This window comes from Topomyia yanbarensis, chromosome 2 (assembly GCF_030247195.1).
Source record: "Topomyia yanbarensis strain Yona2022 chromosome 2, ASM3024719v1, whole genome shotgun sequence".
NCBI lineage: Eukaryota > Metazoa > Arthropoda > Insecta > Diptera > Culicidae > Topomyia > Topomyia yanbarensis.
In genome coordinates, this window is record NC_080671.1 from 8,150,020 (window position 1) to 8,172,852 (window position 22,833).

At 39.7% G+C, this 22,833-nt stretch overlaps 1 protein-coding gene across 3 annotated transcripts in view; it reads left to right on the plus strand.

Annotated features, from left to right (window-relative positions):
- Positions 1-22,833, plus strand: part of LOC131678918 (uncharacterized) — a 402,100-nt gene that overhangs the window by 180,746 nt on the left and 198,521 nt on the right. The window contains exon 1 of one of the 3 annotated variants that reach the window (XM_058959361.1): positions 2,888-3,284. The exons of the other annotated variants lie outside the window; for them this stretch is intronic. The gene's annotated coding sequence lies outside the window, so the exon portion shown is untranslated. Of the gene's footprint in view, positions 1-2,887; positions 3,285-22,833 lie in introns of those variants that run through there. 3 annotated transcript variants of the gene reach the window in all.

Sequence of the window (22,833 nt, forward strand, 5' to 3'; positions counted from 1 at the left end):
TGGTTCATGGTTCCTAGTACATGATTTACGATCTATCTAGTATCTATTCACGTGCTTGTGATATTTAGAAGATATCCCTAATCATTTACAATTTCATGCAACATGTTAATGAAATTTTTACGTGAACTATATCACAAAAGTTGGAGTATTATTCATGGAATCATTTTTTTTCCATGCACTTTTTTATGAAATACCCAGCTGCTAGCGACCAGTAATAGGTACGAGCAGTAGATATAAAAAAAACTTTAAGAACCTCGAACATCGTTATTTATTTTATACTCTTTGAAAGTAAACTCTAAAATAAAATAACATGAACAGAAATTACGAAAATCTTGACTAAGATCTTGCAATCATGAACACAAATTACAACTAGTGACAAAAATATCTAAAATCGTGACCAAGATCCTGAAATCATGAACATAAATTGATCTATTGATCACTAAAATATCACGATAACGTGAACAGAAATTACAAAAATCGCGACTAAGATCCTAAAATCATGAACTTAAATCACACAAGTCGTGACGAAAATATTTAAAATCGAGACAAAGATCCTGAAATCGTGAACATGAAGCACTCTAATCATGACTAAAATATCACGATAACGTGAATGGAAATTACGAACATCGCGACTAAGTTCTTGAAATCATGAACTTTAATCCCGCTAACGTCATGAGTATTCACAAGAATCGCAAATTAGCTCTTGAAATCATGAACAACGTTTGGCTGTCGACTGTGTATTCTCAAATCATGAACAAGAATCACAACAAAAACTAAACATGTCCAGGGAACCACAACAGTAACCCAACCAACCATTCTAATGTAACGCCATGTATATATTCGGGGCGAACTGGTTTTTAGAAAACACAAATAGTTTCATGAATACGAGGTTTATTATTCATAATTTCAGGAACTTGGTCACGCTTTTCGTAAATCGTTCACTTCACGAAATCGTGTTTTTTGTTCGCGAATTTATGAACGGTTTTTTTCCGTGTAATGGACGTCATTCCTTAATGATGTTTCGTATTATGCATGCGTATTATAGCAACAGTGCGAACAGATTGTTTGTCTCACTATCGACTCCAATTTCTTAAGATTGTTTTTCGCATATCTTTTATTTGTAGTTGTGGCAATCGAGTATTAGACGATTTGTAAACACTGTGAACAACTTCGTGAACACTTCTAATGAGATATCTCTGATGCCCGTTTGGACCGCACATAACATTTGCATATCAACGAATTATGTATTTGTAGATAGAACAGACATGCTTCCATATCTGCAAACAATCTTTCATTTTTGGTTGAATATTTCAAAAGATCTATGTGTTTTTAGGTACCCAGATTTCGTCGCGAACAAGCCTTACATTTCCAATCGACACAAGAATGGGTTGCGATTACCTTCAAGGATATTTGGATTAATCCTAAACGGTGCCAACTTAATGGAAGATCCCCAACCTAATAACATTTCCACGCAGACTAGCAGACCTAACACGAGGAAATTGATGTCGATCCATCACTAGCTCCTCCTTTTATGCACGGTCCCATACACTCATTTGCTTATTGGTTATCCCTCGAGCTTGGGAATAATTTTTCACTAGTGGTCTATCCCCAGTATATGTCAGTGGCGGCATCATCGCAAATTGCCACCACAGTCCCAACTTAAACTATATTTAAAATGACCGTTAAATTAGGCGAAGCATTGTCTGTTGGTCTGTGCTTTCCATAAGCACCATAATGTCGGATCCAAGAGTATGCATTGATCCAGGATTCGTCACAAGCAGGCATTGTGATCTTGAAAATATATGTTTATTTAGTAATTTAGAGGAATAAAAAAAATTGTTCAGATTTGGAAATATTTAAATTGTATGGTATAGTTAAAAGTAGTTTAATAGAAATTGAAGATGTTGTAAACTCAAACAATAAACATTGAAACATGTGGATTTAATTGGTTTGTTTGAGAACTCTGGAAAATTTATGATAAGGTCCGGAAAAACTTGGAAAATCAGGGAATTTCATTTTTAAAAATGAGCCGACACCCTGAGCAGAGAGTTACATCTAACACCTCTTTCCTACCAGACCGTGCAAATTTTGGGAGATTTACTTTATCGAGTATATGCGGATTTGTACTGCTTAAGTATTCCATCAATTCCTCACAAATTAATATCTGAGCTGCCCTAAATTATGTGGTGGGCATTCGCATCACTGTAGATTATGAGGAAAATCCATTTCTGCCACAGTACGATTCAACCCTTCTGACATCATCAGAAGGCGATGATTCATTATACGGCAAATATGCCGCACAATAGCGATTTTGTGATTTATGTACCAAGCTAGTGATTCGCTAAAATCAAGGCCATCTTCCAATTACCACAGTAAATACATACTTCTACGTTGTTGAATATCACCCTCGAATCAGCAAAAATGTGGATAGAGTTCGGCAAACGAAAGCTTTTAGCTAACGGAAACACGTCGTTCGCCGAATCAAAAATACATTTGCTCCTTGCACCCACGTTGCCATCATCAGTGCCGTCATCACTGCTACCATCATCATCATCATCATCATCGGGAAAACCACCTGCTAGACGTAGCCGCATACCTTCGCATTCTCTTGCTCTCGCTCACTGAATGTATGTTCTATTGGAGAGTAACTGTTATTCTACGCTCTCTGATTGAAGTTAGGAATGATGTACCGTTAAGGACGGCTACTGAATACCACCTACAGGATAGCATATAGCACACCGGGCGCGCGGAGAATCCTTCCCGTGCTCGTGATGCTGCACCAGCTGACGACTGGCGTCACGAAGCCTATCGCAATCAGCAGGTTGTGCTACGTCCATCAGTCAATTTCGGTTCTTCGTACAATCCTGACGGTGTTTGTGGTGTTGAACGCGGACCATGTGTGAACGAGGACTTGTATACGTGAATGTTCGGGGAAAGAATTAGACGCAACCTGTTTCTGTAGTAGAGAGTGTGCGATGATTGCTTTTAGATTGGTTCGCGTTGTTTAGAGGAATTTCAGGAAAACGAGAATCTGGGCTTACAATTCAGGCGAAAGGAAAATAGCTCGAAAGCAAAATGATGTGTACTATGTGAAATTTACGGTTGCTTACCCGCTTGCATGTCATGACGGACTGGTGATTAGTGACGGTGCTGCTCTTCGTTCTGAAGGATTCGAGCGAATGCGTAGGTGTAAATAATTGACGACTAAGTTTTAAATTGTGCTATACAGTGCCCCGACTGGATTAAATCGTAGGTGAATGGAGGGTTCACCTTCCATCAGAACGGTAAGCAAATGTGTTCACTAATCGCTGCTGAACGATCTAAACGCTTTCGATGTCGATTGGCCCGACCCGAAGCCACTGTCACCGAGGATACTCCAACGAACATAAGTTGTTCATACTTTATGACCATTGCCGGAAGCTGTGCCTAATCCTGTTATTTCCAGCTATCGAACCAGCAAGGGCAAAGGCACACAATACCTGCCTGTCTTAAATCACCCCAACACAAAAAATGTGTTTGAGCAAGAGACATAAAATATTCACGTACTTCAAGTTAGTGTATATATTTTCGGCAGTTCGGTATGCTCAGCAAATTTCACTGCCGGTTTCTTTTCGAAATCCCACCGAGACCAACTGCCAACCAACCTTCACCGCCGACGCCGGCGGGTACTAACTCTTTCGGGCGAAAGAAACATGTTCAACGAACGAGAAACGTGCCCGCGTTCGGTAGAAAACAATGGGGCAATATTTTCGAACAGATAATAATGGCTTCCGGGAAAACTGATTGGCGTTTTTTCCGGAGAGCTCGGCCGGCAGGAGATGGGAAAGTAATTGATCGCTATCCGGGTAAATGCTGTCGGTGAAACGAAGTAATATATAAGCTTCTGATGAGTGTCACGTTTTCTATCCTGTCAGGCTTAGAATCATCGCAGTATCTCGAATTATCGGGAAATTTGATAGATCCGGTTAAGAATGTCTTTTCTCGATTTTAAAAGAGTTCCAATAACAATCATTCACTTTTCTTCAATTGCCCAAAACTAAAAGAACATCATGAAAGTTTGTCTAGATAATCAACCTGTCTAGTATCAAAATCAATACAATCTCCCTCCTATTGAGTAGATACTTTTCCCAGCACGCCATCCATGATACAGTTTCGCAATCTAATTTTCACCTTCAATGCCTTTCCGTTTTGGATAGCCATCACGGCTTGACGAGGTGGAACATAAACTTTTTCATTTGTTGTTACGTTCAATCGCCTCACCGCGCCTCACAGGCCGCCGTCTCTTCTGTAGTGGAATTCGATTAGTCACGACTGTTTGCAGCAACCAGCTGCTACAGTGGAGCAACTGACAGGCGTCACTAAGTGATTGGTTTTCTTAACCCTGATCGGCCGGTCGAGCGGTCAATTAAGGGGTTGTGTGGTAAAAGTAGGATATCTCCCAGTAATTAGTACTAATCGATTACGGTCATTGTGTATAGTGAATATGGTAATTGTTGACGTAGGACTACGAAAAATATTGTATCCTCCTTTCGTGTTCCTTTTGATATACCGCAGGGATGTCACCAGGAATGTCTTTTTCTGTTCATGCTTGAATGATATATTTTGATCCATACAAAATTACGAACGGAACTAGCTGAATAGATTATTGGTTCTATGCCGACCTGAAAGTGTCACTTTAATTGATTTGTCTGTTAACTGTGCCATGGACAATTGATCTCATCATTTTAAACAACTCTCTGTCAAATCAGCGACTAGACTAAGTCTGGCTTCTCAGTCTACAGGCTACTCAATTCAGAAGCTAAAAGTCGCTCTGCCGCTATCACATGGGAAGTAAATAAATCAGCCCGTGCGTCGCTTTGTCTACTCACTAACTCAAAATATCGGAGTGCTTCTAAAAATGGTGTTAAAGATAAACAATAATCAGAGACAATGCAAAGCTATTTTATGACTTAACTTTTCGAAATGCTTCGTAAGACCGTTGAAGATGCAGTGGTGCAACTTCAGCACCTACATCCGGCGATATTTATTAAGTTGAAAGCCATTACCCAAACAGAATCATTTGCTTATCAATACAAGGGTGCCAACCTTAGGGGGGAGAGTCTTAAATCATGATTTTCTCTATAAAATAAGTGAGAATACGACATAAAATAAGTCAAAATAAGTGTACCATTTCCTGGTAGGCTGTAAATTCTTGTTCGAAAGTAGAACCGAAAGCCAATGCAAATACCAAACACGACCCCCTTAAAGCAGTAAAGAGTAAACTAGATCAATTATCATCGAGAAGATAACTGAATTGAAGTCACTTCGATACTTGGAAGAGTTCCGCAATACCACAAGGCTGCAGATGTCCTGCGTTTCTCTAAATTCCGAAAACTTGGGGTTTCAGAGCCGTAGCGTGGACTTCTGGCACCCCTTGGCGGAGACACAGTTTTGCGCCGCTTGCGTCATTTGGCTACGCTTGCAGCATTGTCAGCGAATATCCCGCGGTGAATATGAAATTAAGATAATCTATTCGAAACGTAATCTATATTCCAATGTACCTGAAAGATAGCAGGTTTAAAGAATGAAAATTTGTTAGCCTTTTTCGGGCAAAGCCATCAGTATGGAAAACAAACAGGTTACAAACTCGGGTGGCCTTCATCAGGAAGAATTATGTACGCCGGGTGATCCTCCTCTAGTCGGCAGGGGTTCCTCCAGACGATTTCGTAGTACGGCTCAGATGCGGATTGGAAAGATTTAGAGCTGCGCGTGTGATGTTTGTGCTGTACGTCCCGTGTTTGTCGGCTCATTCGACAGAGATGTTTGGTGTCGTGGAGTCGCATCAAACCTTCGTGAGTGTATGGTACAGGCGGAAGAGGGTACTTCTGAGAATGGTAAGAAAAATAAAAGGGGCAGTTAAATCTGTATATTGATGGTTTTCCGGAAAGTGTATACGAGGGACATGTAGAGGTGATCGCGGCTTGCCATAACATCTCGAACCGGGACCGGAGCAAGCAGTAATAAATTACAGGGTGTACATTGACCGAGACCTGGCGGAACTCTACTCGATGCACGCCCAGACAATGTACTCGATATCGTGATAGCCGTCTATCCACGAGCCCAATACGCCGTAGATGTGCATCCAGCATGATTCGTGACATCATACGAATGAAATCACGATCCACATCCATACCCTTGAACCAAGGTTTCGTCGATACCTTAGGGACTTTAAAATATAGCCACCTTCCTAGTTCATCATTGCTTAACGAAGTTTGACCAACTTTCAAGGGTTCTCTGATGCGCAATACTGAACAATTTGTTGAAGCAAATTGGTCTTTCATAAACGTCACCTTGTAGGGAACCCAGCTTAGCTAAGGAGTCCGCCTTCCCATTTCCCGGAATGGATCAATGAGAAGAGACCCACGCCAAGGTAATCTGGAAAGATTTGTCAGATAAAGCACTCAGTAGCTACCGTATTTTCCCTAAAAAGTACGAGGAGTGCTTTCCACGTTTCATCGAGTGAATAGCATCAATGGAACTGAGGCTATCCGAAACGATGAAGTAATTGTCTGCGGTAATAACTCCAAGGGTATACTGAATAGCAGCTAGTTCTGCGGCGTAAACTGAAGCAGGGTCACTGAGTTTGTAGGAAGCGGTGAACTTTTGATTAAACATACCGAAGCCAGTGGACCCTTCGAGGTTTGATCCGTCAGTATAAAACATCTTAGAACAGTCGACTTCTCTGAACTTATTATAAAAAAATGTTTGAAACCACTTGTGGGCGTATGTGGTCCGGAATTCGACAAATCTCGTCTTTCATGGATGTGCCGAAGAAAACAATAGATTCAGAAGTATTTATGCAATGCACACGGTTGGCATTGTAAGAAAAAGGAATAATATTCTGCGCCATGTAGTCAAAGTACAGGGACATGAAACGGGTGTGAAAATTGAGCCCAACAAGCCTTTCGAAATTTTCAATCACCTCCGGGTTCAAGATATCGCATCGAATGAGCAATCGATGCGAGAGTTCCCAAAATCGATTTTTCAGCGGGAGAACGCCCGTCAGGGCTTCGAGACTCATCGTATGGGTCGAGTGCATGCACCCTAAGGCGATACGCAAACGACGATACTGAATTCTTTCGAGTTTGATGAAATGTATGTTCGCGGCGGATCGAAAGCAGAAGCATCCGTATTCCATTACCGACAATATCGTTGTTTGATACAACCTAATTAGGTCTCCTAGGTAGGCACCCCACCATGTTCCGGTTATTGTACGGAGAAAATTGATCCTTTGTTGGCATTTCTGTTTCAGATACCTAATGTGGCATCCGAAAGTACCTTTCGAGTCGAACCAGACCCCTAGATGTGTTACTGTGAAGACCTGAGCGATAGTTTGACCCATTAATAGAAGCTGTGCTGGTTCACGCTTCCTAGAAAATACAACTAGCTCAGTTTTCTCCGTGGAGAATTCGATACCCAGCTTAATAGCCCATGCAGACAAATTGTCCAAGGTATTCTGTAATGGTCCTTGTAGATCGACAGCTTTGGGTCCCGTAACAGACACCACGCCATCGTCTGCAAGTTGTCTTAACGTGCAGGAATTGTCAAGACATTCATCAATGTCGTTGACATAGAAATTGTATAAAAGGGGGCTTAGACATGAGCCCTGGGGAAGGCCCATGTAGCTAAATCGTGATGTCGATAAGTCACCATGCGAAAAATGCATGTGCTTTTCCGACAACAACTTTAGTAAAAAGTTGTTTAAAGTCGCTGAAAGACCATGTTGGTGAAGCTTCTCTGAAATAATGTTGATCGAAACTGAATCAAAAGCCCGCTTAATATCTAAGAACACTGATGCCATCTGCTCTTTGCTAGCATTGGCCATTTGAATTTCGATTGAGAGCAAGGCAAGACACTCGTTCATCCCTTTGCCTTTGCGAAAGCTAATTTGTGTATCTGACAGTAAGCCATTTGCTTCGATCCGGTTGTCGAGGCGGAATAGGATCATTTTCTCGAACATCTTCCGGATACAGGATAGCATTGCGATCGGACGATACAAATTGTGATCGGAGGCTGGTTTTCCTGGTTTTTGGATGGTGATTCACTCGCTCATTATATTGGATTGTGAGCCATTATCTAACAGTGTTCGTGCGGGGTGTTGTAATTTACCATTAGAATCAACGACTAGTAGCACAACCGTAGAAAGCAAAATGTTTGCGTTTGAAAGCGGAGTATGATCTTTCGCCTGAACTGTCGATGCATTATTTCGTTTTTCAATGAGGTTCACTGGGTGGGATTGTGCGTGTGATGTGGAAGACTGTAGATCATCTTCGATTGGATAGTAGCCAGGGTGCAGCAGTGAATGGTGTCGCTTCTTGCAGTGACGACAGGAGAAATTCGATTGGCAATTGCGCGCAATATGATTTTGGTGAAATCAATTGTGACATAGGCGATCATAGTTCAACTTTGTTGAAGACTGCAAAGCGATCTGACTCGAACAAGAAAAGTTATAAAACTTTTAACGAAGTGATGTCTGAGTCAGTTTTGCATGGGGCCTAGCAGTGGATGGTAGTGTATCAGTACTAGGTTCTAACAAACTAAACATTTTGTGGTATAATGGTTAGATTTAGCTCAATAGTATGTTCGGAAGAATTGTAGTACATAATACGAGTTATGTTTTGGTTAGAAAATTTTAGTTCCACCTGTGACCGCATAGATGGCGCCAACACTAACTTTTCAACGGAGGGAGATAAAATCTCGAGATGTTTGGAAGAATTACTGCAAAAGGCTGTTCTACAACTTTGTAGAAGACACCTAATTTCTATCTGTATCCGTTGAAAAGTTAGTGTTGGCGCCATCTATGCGGTCACAAGTGGAACTAAAATTTTCTAACCACAACATAACTCGTATTATGTACTACAATTCTTCCGAACATGCTATTGAGCTAAATCTAACCATTATTCCACAAAATGTTTAGTTTGTTAGAACCTAGTACTGATACACTACCATCCACTGCTAGGCCCCATGCAAAACTGACTCAGACATCACTTCGTTAAAAGTTTTATAACTTTTCTTGTTCGAGTCGGATCGCTTTGCAGTCTTCAACAAAGTTGTAGATAATAGAATTATCTTATTAAGTTTCACTTTTGGTGATAATCTGATGAATACAGTGCCACCTGGCGGGGAAAATGTGCGAAAGTGGGTTTTCTCCATGTAAATTGTCGAAAAATCCCATACAAACTTCAAGCACGTTGGTCCGGTAGCTGGACTTGTTCGATTTGGCTCAAATTTGGAGCAGACACTCCTGGTGGGACTAGGAATCGACTCAGGGGTGGGCCGATGGGGGTCATTTTTTTTCTGTCACTCTAGTGTACGTACTATCGAGGGTACGTACTATCGAGGTATATCTGTAGCCAAAATTGTAGCATTCGCATTAACAGCCTAAAGTGTATTCTACTTCACTCCGGTTATGTCTTTCATATTACCCACCCATCTTTTGCTACCTTAGAACGTTGCGCTGGGGTACGAAATTTATTGAATTAATGATACATAACCTGGCTTGAACAATAAAAAAAGTGAAAATATGGCGTTTTAGAACCGAGTTGAAAAGAATCAAGCCGGTTCTAAAAGTTGAAAAAATCGTCTAGAAATGGCATGAAATAAAATTTAGATGTTTTTGAAAAAGTGCAATTATTTGAAATCGGGTTTTGGAAACATCACAAAATGAGGCGGAAATTTAAATGAAAAAAATATTTCGGACCGGTAATTCGTTAGTAACACGTAACGCTACTGTTATAGCTGTTACTTTCCGCAAATTATACTTGCAAGCGATTATTTTGAAAAACTCTAAAAAAAGAAAATAAAAAAACCAGAGATATGAGAATGAAATTCCTTTTTCCTGCGTCAAAATTAAATAAAATTTAATGGAATAAATGATTAAAAATGATTACATAATACTAATTGTTACTCACGTAGTAAAACATCACATGTGTCTAACTAGTGCTAATTTGGGTACTAGTTTAGATACATCGTCTAACTAGACACCCAGATGGTGCTAGTTACTGACGAGATGAATTCGAAATACAAAAACACAAAACTTAATTTTTATTAGGTCTTGTGCCCTTAACGCGCAAAACGGTTTAGTCCAATTTTATTGCATGGATTTACAACCTTTTCCTACTCTTACTATGAACTCTAGTTTGAAGTATGGTTAGGCTCCCAGGTTTAATGCCGAATTCTCTTCTTCATACGGCTCCAAAGATGGTGTGGAGTATATTTGTACCCCAGTGCAACTTTCTAGGGTTAAGTAATTCGTTTGATAATGCAAACTATCATCAAAGTATCTCCACCACCGTTTGGGTAACACACATTCTCTTTCAAACATTTTTCTAAGATAGCGATGAAAATTTCACAGGGAATGGAAAGAGATGGTTACACCAATACCGAAAAAAAGATACCAAACAACTCGAACCTCTCTTACTAACACAAAAGGCCTCTTTTCACCCATACGATCCATAGAATGCTAAATTCACCACTTAGTAAATAAGCGAAGATAAAAGGGAAAGGATTTATTTTTGAAATTGAAAGTCCCGACGGTTACCTAGAGAGAACTATCTCGTCAATAATTGATCAAAAAACTAAAGTCACTTCATAAACAATCCCTCACGACCTTAATCCCTATAACTAGGGTTTCTACACGAAAAATAAAACCATTCATAAATTCGTGAAAACATAACCACGATTTCGTTAACGGAAAGATTTATGAAAATCGTTACCAAGTTCCTGAAATCATGAATAATAAACCTCGTATTCATGAAACTATTGGTGTTTTCAAACAACGAGTTCGCGTCGAATCCATAGTAAAAATTGAGGAGTTATAGTAGTTTTATAGCCACTCATAAAACTTAGATTGCAGTTGTAGCGTGCTATAAAACTTCAATTGTTACTTGGGATATATACAAGGCATTCAACAGTCGAATGTTTGGCAGGAGTACTGTGGTTGTTCCCTGGACATGTTTAGTTTTTGTTGTGATCTTTGTTCATAATTTGAGAATACATTGCCAACAGTGAAACGATGTTCATGATTGCAGTAGCTTGTTCGCGATTTTTGTGATTTCTCATCTAGTTACCGTGAAATTACGAGAATCGCGAATAACTCATGAATACAATATAAGTTTGCTATCGAATTTTTCTGTCAGAGTAGGGTGATTTATGTTCATGATTGCAGGACCTTATTCACGATTCTCGTAATTTCTATTTTGTGGTATTTTAATCATGAGTAGTCATTAATGTACATGATTTAAGGATATTGGTCACGATTTTTAATATATTTTTAATCACGTGTAGGGGAGACCGGGGCTGGTTGGCCGAGTTTTGCTTCCGGAATTTTTGAAAACCGGTTTGCGCTGTCATGAAAATACAACCCTTGAGCACATATGTAATTTTTTTTATTCATGAAAAAAATCAGGGAAAAAGTTATTAGCAAACAAATGCGGAAAGAAAAATCGGCCTACCAACCCCAGTGCTGGGGTAGGTTGGCCGAGTTTGGTAAAATAAGTTAAACACGTCAAATGTATCAGTGGAAAACTTTTAATTAAAAAAATATCGTTTTTTCGTATATAGGTAAGGAAAATAAAATCCACTCTTCACTTTTTAGTCTTTTTAACCTTTTTGGACTTAGTTTTGCCAGCTTTAGTGAACTTTTTACCAGCTCTCGCTGTTTTTTTTCCTCCGCCAGCGTACGCTTACGTTTGATATCATTTTTCAGCTCCTCCAACACTGCTTTTATTAGAAGGTCTGCCATCTTCAGAGAGGCTTACATCTGCAGCAGATTGGAGTTTTGTTCGGGATTGGGTCGATCTGTGACAAATCCTGCCAGAAACTCCTCAGGGGGGAAAAAATCAGGATTGAAGCGGCACACGACAGAGACTCTGAAACCTGCTTGGCATCTAATTCATAAAATATCGGAATCAACTTTTTTATAAACAACTTCCGACTTTTAATGATTCTAATCTCTTATTTCTATTTGGTAATAATTTTACGTTATTTTTATTTCTTATTTCTAGTGTATATTTTTCCTTATTATCATCAATATTAGCATAATATCAAATTTTGCTTTGAAAAGGTTGGCATTTCACAAATATCAAAGTGCACATTACTCTACACTAAATTTACAACTCGGCCAACCAGCCTAGCACAGAACTCGGCCAACCTACCCCAATGTATATTTACGAGAACAATCACGATTTACACAAACAAATATAAGGTTACACTGGTAACCGTTATACCATTTTGTTGGGTTTTGAATACCCTTTCCAGCAGTACAAAGTTATTGGAAATCGGATGTAAATTGATTCGCGTTACACATATTATTTTTCAGAAACAGAAATTTACTCACCAGTGCCGAAAAAAGAACAAACGTGCTCCTCTACAAACGACAACACAACACCTGAAATAACGTCGGTACACTGGTGACCTAATACCCCACCAAAATCACTATAGATGTCGCTACTGCGCATAATAGCCTTTTCATAAAAGGCACTCGGCCAACCTGCCCCTTCGGCCAACCAGCCCCGGTCACCCCTAATATGATTTATATTCATGATTTCAGGATCTTTGTCACAATTTTCATAATTTCTGTCCACGTTGTCGTGATATTTTAGTCACTAGTAGAGTGAGTTATGTTCATGAATACAGGATCTTACTCACGATTTTTAATATTTTAATCACGAGTAATGAGATTTATATTCATGATTTCAGCATCTTAGTCGTGATTTTCGAATAGAAACGTTATCGTGATATTTTTGATATTTTTGTCACGAGTGGTATGATTTATGTTCTTGATTTTAGTATCTTAGTCACGATTTTCGAAATTTATTTGCATGGTATCTTGATAGTCTAAAACTTACACTTCGAGTTACGTGGAGTGGTTTGATTCATGTTCATGACATCAGCAGTTTTTGTTATGATATTCATAGATTCTCTTCGCCTTATCGCGATCTGTTATTTTATGATTATTATCGGTTTTTTATTCGGAGTATCGTGACAATATGAACAGGAACATAACACTGTGATTGATTAGCGGGATCTTGTTCAATGAACTATGTCACGAACACAATTTGTGGCTCTATACTGTATTTTTAATGCTCAGCACAGTTTTTTTTCCTGTCGAGATATTACACTTATAATAGTCCTAGTAGTTTTCTTATATCTACTGCTTGTGCCTCTTGTTGGTCGCTAGCAGCGCGACATATAGAACATTTCGTAGAATAATGCATGAAACAAAAACGATTCTACGAATAATGCTCCAAGTTTTGTTAAGTAGTTCCCGTGACAATTTTATGGCCAGTTGCATGAAATTGAAAATTATTAGGGACATCTTCCAAATACCACAATCACGAAATATAGATCGTAAGTCAAGTACTGGGTATCATGTACTAGTTAACGAATCCATGAATAATATTTCATGATTTTATGAGCTATTTCACGTGCACGAATGGTCAGTCGTGACTATTGTACTAGGAATCATGAAGCAACTCACGAATACATGGAAAATATTTTGATTTTGCGTACTATTTCACGAGAACGATTGGTAAATCGTAACTATTATACTAGGATTCATGAACCAGTTCATAAATACATGAATACTATTTCTATGATTTCGTGAACTATTTTACAACCACGAGTAGTAAGTCATGGCTATTATACCAATATCCATGAATACATGAACAAAATTTTATGGTTTTGTGAAATATTTCACGTATACGAACAAATCGTAAATCGTAGGAATCATTAATCACTTCACGAATACATAAATAATATTTTATAACCATTACACGCCGAACACAATTCACATATGTTAAAGACAAAACATTTTTCTTTTGTGTACTACAGACATCTGTAATTGGAGAGTAACGGTTTGACGGCGCCGGTGGTAAGCGCGACCGTCGCTCATTCCCGTTGGTCTGGGTTTAATCCCAACCAAGGTCGAAATCAAGAAAAAAATACTACTAATTTTCCTTGGTTTCGATATACTTTTCTATATAAAAATCCAGTTAACAAATTTTCTATTGCGATTAGAGCTATGTTCACCTGTTAAAACAAGTTGAGATATGTCTAAGGAACAACCTTTGATGCTATGTGGGCATGTAGGGCCTATTAGATCAGAATGTTAGTGATATTACTATGGAAACATAGCAAAACCACAATTTTTGATTGGAGACCCCTCTAAACCAAGTCCAATTAAGTAATTTTTAGCGAAAGTTTTTAAATTCACACCTAGAACAAAAACCTGAGCTGACCCATGTATATTTCAAAACTTTTTCAAAATGTGGAGAGGTCTAGTGGACAGTTTGAAGGCAGAAGTTAGCAGCTTCTACATTTTCGAGCATAAGTGAATTGCGTAATCTATATCTGGTGCACCTCTGCTCAAAAATCCCTCTCAGTTCACGGAGGGCTGTCAATTGTTTTAAGCTCTGCCCCGAACACTTTTAATAAGTTGGTGACAGTAGATTTCAACGACTATGCTGAATCGTGTGTGAATAGATCAGAAAATGGAAAAGCAACTATCAAAATCAAAACGATCTCATTCAACGCACCTAAAATTGAGGGCTGTTCAGGGTTTAGTGGGGAAATTAAATATATCAAATGTGTTGAGTGGTGGGCGGTGTTTGTGTGTGATCTCGCTTTAAAGGCAGTGGTACGATCACTGTCGCCACTGCTATACTGCCTATGATCGCAAATCAGTACCATAAAGATCGGAAATCCCATAGAAAATGGGACAAATAAGCGATCATGGGCAGTATAGTCATGTGTGCTTCCTGAGACGTCATCATAGCTTAATAGAAGGGTTAGTACTTTGGGTCCAATACCCAAACGTTACAGGCTCGAATCCTGCCTTAGAGGAGATGATGTCACCTAATTCCTTCCGTTTAACTCACCATTTCGATCTGATTTTCACGTTGGATAACACCAAAAAATCATATTTTAGTTATTAGCATTTACTTCAAAACCCAAAAAATGAATTGTTTGATTCTAATTGATATTTTTCCCTTCTTTATAGCATGAGCTGTTCTTTAAATGATGAATGACCTGATATCCGGTCCGGACTACCTGACCTGTTATTAAGGATAATTTTCGATTTGCGGTACACTAAGTGGACTTGTGCAACAAGCGATTTTCTTACCTTTTTTAGATTTATTTTCTTCGTTTAATTTGAGTTTTTCTATTAATTTACAATATTTTATTATAAGGATATACAAACATCTACTGCAATGTATTAAATAGAAAAGTGTATTGTAGGATTGGAATTCAATAAACCACACTGTCACCAAAAACTTATGACCAATTTGATGAATACAAACAAATATTTGGCGAATTTTCACAAATAAAACATTTTTCTTTTTCGTTTCTTCAATCATGGTTCGATAAAAGAAAAATTGAAAAAAAAGCTCAACCAAATAGATGGTTACATATATGCCATTCGGTGTAAAGGAATGCGAAGTAATAAAACATTCGGGGAAGTTATATTAGAGGTAACGAATTTCTGGATAGTGTGCTAGACCCAATGCTACTTCAGGTATTTTGCCACACCTAGGATTTAAACTTTTTTAGTCTGATGTACGTTTCCGACATCGCCTCAAACATCCGTGCCATTTTGTCAATGTCGTCGTCGAAGCCAAGAAGCTGGACGGACTTCCTGAAGATCGTGCCACTCGTGTCTATCCCCGCTCTACTTTTACACCTTCTAACGCAACGTTGAACAGCAGGCACGATAGACCTTCACCTCGCCGTAACCCTCTTCGAGATTCAAAGGGACTCGAGAGTGTCCCTGATACTCGAACAACGCACATCACCCGATCCATCGTCGCTTTGATTAATCGTGTTAGCTTATCCGGAAAATCGCACTCGTGCTTTGTTTGCCTGATCTCGATCGATTGTGTTATACGCTGATTTGAAATTTGTTTACAATGATTTAAATCGTAACACCTAGTTGCCACCTTTATCATTTCTGATAAGACCAAGAGTTACAAACTGAAATTTGCAGAATACAGTTACACTAACGAAAACATTTTACTATATCATCCTAGTGTGTACGGTTAAGCTAGTTTGATGGGATTCGGTAGCATAATCGAGGCCATTGAGGATCCACTAGAAGAGGTGGCACCTGACCCGCCGTCGGAAGCGGCGGCCCCTCACAAGCAAACCGGTTTATTAAATCTTAGGGACTATGAATTAGTTTAGGTCCGACTGAAAAGAGCGACGTCGGACAGTAAATGAACAAAACCAAAGTGGCGTAGCCACATTAGGCTGCACTTCTTCTTTATTACATCGGTTACACTTATTCTTTAAAAATACTGAACTGATTATGTTTGGTTTGCAGTATGTTTAATTATAACATAATATTGCTAAACAAAATCTTTGTAACACTATAATCACCAACGAAAAAGATGATTCTGAACATGCTAAAAGATTTTGTATGCTTCAATCACATTATCAAAAATACGAAAATAAACCGTTTTTAGAAAACATTTTTAATCCACCTACTGTCATATGAAATAGCTTGCTTTGTAGTCTAGATCAATACAATACAATACGGACAGTAAAATATAGCAGATGGGCCAAGTATTACGTTAAGCCATTCATAACTGAGATTAACTGACGGTCGACGATTTCTTTAAAGATTTTTAATTTGATAAAAATTTATTACTTATAAAATTACTTCAATCCCGAGAAAGATCTAATCTGAAGCTTTGATTCCAGAAATCAAAACCCCATCAAAAAGATAATGTCTGAAATAAATTTTCCAAAACATAAAACTTTCAAGTCCCCGTGCAACGAATTTGACTTAATTTCTTCATCATCTAGATGTACTCGTAAACTTTTCCTCTGAGACGCCAACAGCCGAAAGCGAGGTTAAATCACGGCTTCAAGCAGATAAATCTTCATTAATTAGATACCTAGCAGACCTCCGAAAATAATGCGCACCGTTTGGCTTCGGGCCCAATCAGGCACTGGCACTGACATTGAGTTTTCCTAAGGGACGATGTTTCCGCCTGGAGGTGGCAATTAAAATCTGAATGTGATGGATTTTTGACAGATTTGAGTGATGGTTCACACGCTAGGGAAAGAGGTGCGCTGTAGGTTGATAAATGACACGCGGATTTTGTGTGAATCTTTTAATCGCCCGAGCTTACTATGATGGGTCTTGAAATGCGTTGTCGTTTCTCTGAAGTTGTTATTGGCTTCCAGTGTTGTATTTTCGTGTTCGAATCGAGTTAAGGCTCAAGTTACCTCAAGGCTTGGTAGTATGCGTAAGAAAAATTGTGTTCAGCTTTGCCACCAGATTATCCATTTAAACCTTTTCAAAACTCTAAAAGAAGAATATCAGTCGATTTATTAGATCATCACGATTCAATTCATGCAAAATACCTGCTGGAAAAACCATCGGCTTAGCTGGATGGTGCTTTTGAAAAAGTGGCTGTGATTTTTTATCACACTACCACACCGAGCTGGGGTACGCACCACAACTGCGCAATGAAAAAACCACAGCCACTTTTTCAAAAGCACCGTTTAGCTAAGCCGATGGTTTTTCCAGCAGGTATTTTGCATGAATTGAATCGTGATGATCTAATAAATCGACTGATATTCTTCTTTTAGAGTTTTAAAAAGGTTTAAATGAATAATCCGGTGGCAAAGCTGAACGCAAATTTTCCTACCCACACTACCAAGCGTTCAATTCTAACACATGCTTAAAAAAGGTAACTTGAACCTTAAAGGACATTACACATGCGAGCCACAATATAGCTCCTACGGCGCACACACCCCTCTCCCCTGCCTAACCATGTATATGACATGAGCAAATATAAAAATACGTTTTTCAACGCACTAACCTTGCTGCTGTATCACGAAACTGCTATTTGAGGAACCTAGAATCTTTTACTATACAATCAACCCGAGTTTTTGACGGAATTCCATCTGTAGCTCTTATTTTGTGCGAAAATATCACCCCTCTTCATTTAGGGCTTTTCGAAACACTCTTATTTTTCTTCTTCTCATTTTCAGAACACTTTAAAATGCACTTTAATCACACACCACTGAAAAATACCCGCGAAACTTTAATCGTTTACTAACTAAACTTCAAATTTTCTACCAATGTGCCGACGACCGAAGAAAAATTTCCGAAAACTCTCATTTGTGCGTTTGAATTTTCACTTCGAATTCCATTTTTTTTTCTATATGTAAACAAGCGCGTCGGTGCCTAGCAACACGCGTACGTTCCTAGCTTCCACATATCTTCACCTTAAGTTGTTAGCTCTGATTTCAGGTTTCGATTTTCAGTTCTCGCTTTCGAAAACACCAATAGTCGTAGCTTTCAAATAAATTTTCATGCATCAACATCCGTGACGTTATCAAAACTTGCAACGATTTTTTTTCCACCTAATGGTTTCGGGAAAAAGTTTCCTATTCTTTACCCACTCACGGGACAAAACTTCCAACAGTTTGGAATCTTAGTTCCTTTGTGACACAAAAATACACGTGTACCTGGTTTGGTTTAACTTTGAGCACAATGGAAAAGTTTCCGGCGTCGCTTGACGAAGCACGTGGGCAGTAATCCTTCGCTTTGTGTAATTTGAGTCCTAATGAGCTGCTCGGAAACGTGTTTGTTGGTGAATGGAATCGTTTAATTAGTAAGCGAAGAGAGGTTCTCTCGAAGAATCAATAAATTGAAGCTGTTTGAATGGTGCTTAAATATTATTTCGGGTTTTTGAATGACAGTAGAATTAATAGCGAGGTTTGTGTTGAATACAGAATAACTGTCAAACAAACGGTGAAAGTCAGTGATTTATTTCGGTTGTAATATATAGCCTTAATCAGAAACACATACACCGTGTGGGATTGATAAGGATCTAGGATAATTGGAATTCTTCCGTACTTGTGCTTTTCCCTAAAGAACAGACAATCAGATTGAGATCAGCTGATTCACAAGCTTAATCCACCGTCAAGTTTCGCTAAACTTAGGAACATTTTCCTCTATTTCAAGCTACATTGAGACCTGCTTTTATTAGTGTTGAAACTTTGTCGCTCCTGTCCGGGGAATTATGTCCCACTAAAGCTATACAATTCAAGACAAAACACTCGTGCCTTGAGGCCGACCGAACTTTCGAAGATAATTTAAAACTTTTCCTTTCTCCTTCAGCTAGACACCTTTCGTGCAGCAGTTTTGTCACCGTAACAAATGAAGCGAAACATCGTCGTCGTCGTCGTTGTCGTCGGGATAGAAAGAAATAACTTTTACACAAGTTGTAGGATTTTCGGAAAGTTGGAGAAACGTGCGACATTTACGCTTAAAACAATAGTTTCTGATTTTCGTTTTTTTTTTAATGTGGCTCTTCTAACATTGTTGAGAAGGTCGGAAGCCTGGTAAAGTTAGCATATTTACTGAGTTGTCATTCACTTCTTTTTTGTAACGCAAGGTCATTTTAGTAATATATGTTAATATGTTGAGATAGCTACCAAAGTTCAAATATATAGACTGTTTCCATAGAAAACAGTCATCCATTATGAGCATTTAAGTTGTGAAAAATTTAACGGATATAACACTAACGTTTTCAAGGTTATTCCACAAGATTACAAAGTTATTTTTTCGAGCAGTTTAACATGAGGGGGTAAAAAAAATATTTGATAGATTTCGATATTTGTACAAGTCTCAATCAAAGCAGAAAGTCTCGACCGAGACCTTCAGAATGGCCGATAAACAACAGTGCATATCCTGATGCAACCAAGCAAACATCAATCTTCCAACCATCACGCTCAGCCTAAAATCAAACGAAGGAATAACAAATCGACTCACCTTAACCGCCACATCTATTTCCGGCCAAGCCCCATTGTCTAGTTTATAGGTAAGGTATATATTTTCAATCCAATTCTTCAAAGTCAAATCCAGTCCTCTTTCGTCATTCCCACCCTCCCCAATAGGCATAAAGTGAAATCAAATCAAAATATTTTCCCAAAACGAAAATTGCCAATTTGAGTTTCCCCCACCTCCAACCTTCAGTGTTTATGTTCCCTTCATCTGCAGCACGACGGCGGCGTTCACTCAAACAATATCCGGTCCCGTATTTCTTTGGTGCCCTTTTACTGCTTCTGAAACAAAAACACTAAACTTAGTCTGGCTGGAACGATGAGCAAGATTGAAACAATTTTGATAAATTTGACAGTAAACATCAACCATCCGTCAGGGACATGTCGACGAGCTGGGCCGACAAGCGAAACCGGCGAAGCTGATGATGATGATTGGAGTTTGCGGGAAGAAGGCTGTTTCCAATGGGTCTTCTAATAGCAGGATGTCAGCTTGATAGTTTAACAAATTGGTTTAGATTTTAGAAAATTTAAAGCGTTGAATGTTTGCGTGTGTTTCGGCAATGTGTCCTTTTAAATTTATTTTGACATTGAGAATAGCTCACTTCACTATCTGGGCAGGGCCGTCTCAAGGCCACTCGGGGCTCCAGGGCATTATTGAATTAAGAGGTTGCAATATTTGAACGGGTAATCCCAGGGCTGGCGGATGACGTGAGTAGTATGGGTAATATTACTCACTTGGAAATATCCGAGTGGGTAATTACCGACTCGAAATTTTGAAAAAACTTGAAATTTGAAAACTGTCACGTATGTCAACACGATCAACACAGGTTCACGTCCGGACGGTCAACTGCGTCAACCTGCTGTGTTTAACATCCTACATAACAGAGAGTATGAAACATCGTGCTCAAACCGACGTTGTTTACACCAACTTAACTGCAGCTTTCGATCAAATAAATCACGATATCGCAATCGCAAAAATGGAGAGATTTGGAATAAATGGTAGTGTTTTGCAGCTGTTTCGATCCTACCTCACAGACCGAGAGATAGCGGTCGCCATAGGAGACTGTCTGGCCCCCACCTTAATTTCTACGTCAGGAATACGTCAAGGAAGCCACTTGGGACCATTGATGTTTCTGCTATACTTCAATGATTGTCCTTCGCAGATGACCTCAAGATATTTCGACTAATTCGTTCAATTGAAGATTGCAGATTACTCCAACATCAGCTTGATGTCTTTGCTCATTGGTGTAACACGAACCGCATGTGCGTGAACCCGAAGAAGTGTTCGGTTATATCGTTTTCACGGAAAAGGGATTCGATTCATTTTAACTACCGTCTACTAGAAACAAACATTGAACGCGTCAGTCACGTTAAAGATCTGGGAGTGATTCTGGATTCTCAACTTACGTTTAAACAACACGTCTATTATGCAGTTGGTAAAGCATCTCGAGCCCTGGGATGCATCTTCAGAATAGCCAAAAAATTTACAGATATCTATTGTCTCAAATCGCTCTACTGTTCTTTATCGCGATCAATACTAGAATATTGCTCTGAAGTTTGGAGTCCAAACTACAATAACGGTGTTGAGAGAATAGAGTCCGTTCAGCGTCGCTTTTTACGTTTCGCGCTTCGTAGATTGCCGCGCTCTCGTTACACCGGCTTAGCCTACCGGTTGGTCTGTACCGGATCCTGGAAAGTTACTTCCAGAACCGCGTACTGCAATACGAGACCGATGCCGGTCAGAAAAGGGTTCCGATTACCGCCGGAATCCCGCAGGGCTCGATCCTAGGCCCGGTGCTATGGAACCTCATGTATGACGGGGTTCTGAGACTGAAGTTCCCTCCTGGGGTCAAGATCGTCGGCTTTGCCGACGACGTAACCTTGAAGGTCTATGGGGAGTCAATCCCTGAGGTAGAACTAACCGCAGAACACGCGATCAACACGGTGGAGGAATGGATGAGCGCGAGAGGCCTGGAGCTCGCTCAGCATAAGACGGAGGTAGTTATCGTCAACAACCGCAAGTCTGTACAACATGCAGTTATCCATGTGGGAGAAGTCGTGATCACTTCACAGCGGAGTCTGAAGTCTCTCGGAGTCATTATAGACGACAAGCTGACCTTCGGCAGCCATGTCGACTATACGTGCAAGAGAGCGTCGACTGCTGTTGCGGCACTATCGAGGATGATGTCCAAACGCTCAAAGGTGTGCGCCAGTAGACGTAGGTTACTGGCAGGAGTTGCCGTATCTATCCTCAGATACGGCGGCCCGTCATGGTCAAGAGCACTGAGGATAACCAGTTACCTACAGAAACTGGAGAGCACCTACAGCGTGATGTGCCTCAGAGTGATATCTACCTACCGCACGGTATCACACAATGCATCCAGCGTGATAGCGAGTATGATGCCAGTCAAGCTGGTCATCCGGGAAGATGAGGAGTGCTTCGGGCTACGTGGAAATAGAGGAGCCCGCGAGCACACCAGGGTGACCTCGGTCGCCAAATGGCAGCGTGAGTGGGATAACTCCTCGAAAGGTAGGTGGACCCACCGGCTGATACCTAACATATCGAGCTGGGTGGGCAGACCCCATGGGGAAGTTCACTTCCATCTGACACAATTCCTGTCAGGCCATGGCTGCTTCCGACAGTCAGAGGTGGGAAAATACCGGTTGAGTACCGGTACGGTAAACCAAATTTTCACAAGTGTTTATGTTTCCTTTACATTGTGTGCGGTCTTATCGCTGGTTGTGTTTATACGAGACACGAAAACCAAACCGAGTTTCGTTTAGACAGCACCGCGGTTTGGTTTTGATTTTCGTTTACCGGTGCACGAGTATGGGAAGGAAACACGAGAATAACGAAACCAAACTTCGGTTGTGTTGCGGTTGTGTATTCGGGTTGATGTTTATCGGCTGTGCTAGTGCTGCTAGTATTTTTATTAAGAATTCTAAACAAATCTCTTTATAAGGTATCTTTTCGGTAATTGAAAAAATGTC